The sequence below is a fragment of the Chinchilla lanigera genome, unplaced genomic scaffold, assembly GCF_000276665.1.
Source record: "Chinchilla lanigera isolate Chin_1 unplaced genomic scaffold, ChiLan1.0 scaffold00046, whole genome shotgun sequence".
NCBI lineage: Eukaryota > Metazoa > Chordata > Mammalia > Rodentia > Chinchillidae > Chinchilla > Chinchilla lanigera.
Window position 1 is genome coordinate 5,662,360 of NW_004955447.1, and position 4,777 is coordinate 5,667,136.

Consider the following 4,777-nt stretch of genomic DNA (forward strand, 5'->3'; position numbering starts at 1 on the left):
AAAAAAAAAAAAAAAAAAAAAAAAAAAAAGAAATTCACTAAGTAGAAGAACCTCCTAGAGACATGGTTTTACTAAATGCAGATGATATCATTCCACTCTTAGGTGCAAACTGCTCTATGAAAGCAAGGACCACATCTACATGTTTACTATAAAATCAAGGGCTGAAGATAGTGGCTGATATATGTTAGAAGTGAAAGAATAAATTAATCCATCAATGGAGAAGCAAAACAAATATTTTCCAAAAATCCAAGTCATGATAACAGTTATTCTTTTCTAAAATTAAGTAGTCACTACTTTAAAGTCTCATTCAATTCTATATGTAACTATGTAGAAACAAACAATGTTATACCACCAAATAACTGGAGTTTGTTTTAATAAGAATAATTTTATGGCTTGAGGAATATTACTGTTCTGTGTAGTATTTAAATAGGTGACTGGATGAGCTGCGAGTAAACTCTGTCTCTCAATATCTTGGGCCAAGGTGAGAAAGTGACCTTCACTGAAGCTAGCAAGAATCAATGCCTAATGGATGGAACTAATTGCAACACAACTGTCTTTACAGTTCATGTCATTATCCTCACTTTCACGAAATGAAATCTTTCCTTTGTTTTAACTCTGTTTTTACCAACCAGCTCTTTGACTCTAAAGCTAGCTTTCTTGTTAGAATTTTTAATTTAGGAAAGGTGTCCCTAGATAGAGACAAGACATTTTTTTTAATTCCTTGGAAACTGTTCTTATCATATGTGCAGATCTTAGCATTATGTTTTATACATTAACTGTTTTGAATGTACTTGTCATTAACTGGTTTTCTAGGCATCAAATCATCCCTGACCATAGTGACTAAAATACAGGGTTTTGCCAACACAGTAAAAAATCTTGCCTGACTTCCCAGAATCCAATTCTTTAGAGGAACAATCTTTCTTTTCTTTTTTTTTTTTTCCGGTACCAGGAATTGAACTCATGACCTTGCGCTTGCCAGGCAGGCGCTGTGCTGCTGAGCTAAATCCCCAGCCCCCTTTCTGTTCAATTAATGTCCGTATGAATATCACATCTAGTCCATCTTTTACAGCCAAAATTAATGTCACTACAAAAGAGAGCAAACTGGACAACAGTCACGTGTATCAGCATCTATGAAGCTGTAATAGCATGGAGATATCTATATAAATCAGAAGTTTAAAACTTTTTCCTTAACAGTCTCAGGGAACAACCAGAAGACATTGGTTGCTGATGATCTTTGAGGTCTATTGGCAGAGGAGGATTGGTGGTTACCGCCGGAGCTGTTGCTGGTTCCACTCATGGTACTGGAAATGTGAGGAAACTGTGGATGAGCAGATTGTGCTGGGGATCTGAGCCTGGGCACACAGGAAGGGGTGCAGGGGACACCTCCTGCTGGGCTGTCAGCCTTGTCACTCCCAGAGTCACTTTCCAGTTCTCCAGCATTTGTCAGTCCATCTCTCTGGTGACTGATCTTCATTCTCTTAAAGTAGGGCAACCTCTATATTTCAAAAGAAGTGGACTATTCCTTCTGTAGGTATAAATGTACCTTAAATGTTCCATTACTAATCTTTTAAATGTTCCTCTTCATACATGACGTTGATCTAGAAAGTATTAGGTATGTGCATTTTACTTCTGAGAAATTTTAAGTGAACCACCATCCTTGTTGCCGGACATTGTGTGTTAAAATTCTCCCAACTGGTTCGACCTTTGCAGATACCTGTATAGATACCTACATTGAGAGTGGCTTATAGGATAGAATACTTTTGACGTAGATAATCTAATTCCAAATTCTGCTCCATTGGAAATAATTGGTAAATAATTTTCATACTGACTTTCCCCAGTAATACATGTTTCCCTTCAAAATTAATTGTTGCAGTAAAGAAAAACTTTATAAGGAATATGGAAATTGTATCTTAATTTTTCATTGATTATAATGGAATTAATGTGTTTTAAAGTGTCTATTTCTCACTGTAATTCTAAAATGTTTAAGTGAACCAGCTAATTGTTGGAAGAAGACATTTTGTGTACAGTTATTTTAATATGTGGTATAATAATTTCAAAGTTAAGAGATGTCTTAACAGTTAATGGAATAGGGTGCATGGTGCATGCCTGTAATCCTAGCACTCAGAAGGCTGAGGAAGGAGGATTACCAAGAGTCCGAGGCTACTGTGCTACATAGTGAGTTCAAGGCCAGCCTGAAGTCCATAGCAAGACCCAGTCTGAAGAAAAACAAAAACAAAAGCAAACAAGACAAAATATCAGTTAATGGAATATGGCTTCTTTGTAATGTCTACAAATAGAAGCAATTTATCATGAGCTTCTACAGGAATTTTTTAAAACAGAAAATATGTTAATTTAAAATATGAATAACCCCAACAATTCTCAGTTTGTGTTTTGCTTTGGTTGAACATGGTGTGTGTTCATCACTGTGTTGGTTTGGGGCTTATTTTGCAAGGGGAACAACATAATACAGGACACATACTTCATATGATTATTTATAAGTCACCCAAAGAACAGTACACAAAAGAGTGCAGGGAATCTGTCCACACACCAAGACCAAGAAATCCAGCTGAGGGCCTGGATCCCACAACAATGTCCTACATGAGTTGAGCTGAATACCCAGAACTCATAACAATGCCTCCCATGAATCCAACTGGAGGCCCAGAGCCCATGACGTCTCATGCAGACCTGTTTCATGGATCTGCTGGAAAGGCCCAAAGGTCAGTGGTGGAATCTACAGTCTGTGCCAGCAGGAAGAAGGATCTGTGCTAGCAGGCTGAGGGATCTGCACTGGAGCCAGGAAGTGATGCTCAGAAGAACCACAACTCCCCAAAAGGTACCACAGCCGTCCTCGGCAACTGTGAGGTCCCGAGCTCCTCCGATGATCAGGATGGCCGAGTTCCCATCAGGGAAACCAACGCAGCAAGCTTTTCCTGGAGGCCAGCAGTACACCATCTTCCCCTCTGGAACCAGTAAGTGATGCTCAAAGTGAGGACCAGAGCTCCCCAAAGTGAACCAAAGCCATTCTCAGTGCCAGCGAGGTCCCGAGCTCCTCGGAGGATGAAAACAGCCAAGTTCATCAGGAAAGCCAGCTCCCCACGGTCTCTCTCAGCTCCCAACAGCCTGCTTCCTCTCCTCCAGGTCTGCCTCTTATGCTGCTGACAACAGTCCTTAGGTGGGCCTCCCACACCCAGCACCACTCACTCAGTTCAGCTGGGGGTTATAAGTTGACCACCAGTTATCAATCCACTACAATCACCCATCAGTTATTTGTGAGGGTGCTTACTGTGTGTGGGTATCGTTTCGTGCTTGTATGGGAAGCTGCAGCTAAATGTCCCCAGTCTGCAGAAAAAGCACAATTCCATTGCTTTGTCCCACTTACAGTCATTAAATCACCATTTTTACAAAAAAAAAAAAAAAATAACATAAAATAGAGGGTTTTTGTATACCTGCAGAACTTGAGTAAAGAACTCACCATGACACACATGGACCATCCCACCCTCTAAAAATTATGCTGCCCACTCCTGAACGTCAGTGAACACAACTCATTCATGCCTAAGCTGCTTCCAAGTCCAGGTTTGCCCAGTTTCCACAGAGCCCTGATTTGGAGCAGTCTGAGGATACATGGATTAATGAGGATTAATTATGTGCCATCTTTGATGTTCTTTTGACCTTTTCATATGAATGTCACTTTAGCCCTCAGCCTTTCTGACTGCTTTTCATAGAAGTTTGCAAATTTCTAGTCATAGCGTGCCAGAAACTGAACAAAGGGTGTTCTGGGCCTCCTCTTGTGCCCAATTAGCATCTCCCCTGATTACCACCCTAACAACATTTGAACGTACGTAGACCAAAGCTTTCCCTTTATGTTCCTCAGAGATACCAATTTAATTGGTGAGCTTAATGATCAATGATAATAAAGTCACTTCCTCGCTTGTCCCCAGCAGATTTTATATTTGAAAGAATGATAAAAGTAGTAAAGAAAATTTCATTATCTCTGGAGTTCTATGTTTTTAGTTTCACTGATATTTACTCCACATTTCAATTTTAGATAAGCCTTATCATAATATAGTTTTAAACGCATTCAAATGAAGCCTCATTCTGCTTTGCTATTTTGCTGCGTTTAAATGCGCACTTGTCATCTGATGTTTATTTATATTGTGGGAAGTACACTTTGTGCACCATCAGCACTGTGTTATTTCTTTTCTAATCTATTCATATTTAAAAATCAATTTAATGCTCACCTTTATTGAATTGATTTAGGGTACAAAAATTTAGGCTTATGCTTCTTTTTTGAAATGCACATCAAAATTTTCATTTCTAGTCTGTGATTCTAGGTATCATCACCTAAACTAATTGACTTTCAATTTTTTTTATCAGCTTCATTTAGGCATAATTTACACCCAATGCATTCACTCATCTGTACACAAGTGATGAGTTTTGCCAATGTGACACAGCCATGTACCTCCCACTGCAAACAGGACAAAGAGCATTTCTCCTTCTCTGGAAAGGTCCCTTCTCTTTCTTCAGTCAATTCCTAGCCCTCCACTCTACTTCCACACTGCCTATCACTGTAGGCTTCTAGTTGTGTGTCCAGGTAAGTGGAATCATGGAAGACACGGTCTTATGTTTTATTTCCTCCCTTTAGCACAGTGTGTTTGAGATTCCTCCTAGCTTCTTCCTTCTTTATTGCTGGGAAATATTCTAGTGTGTGGTTGTAACAAAATTTATTTATTCATTCCCTAACTGATGGATATTTGGGTTGTTTTGGGGCTTTAGGTAT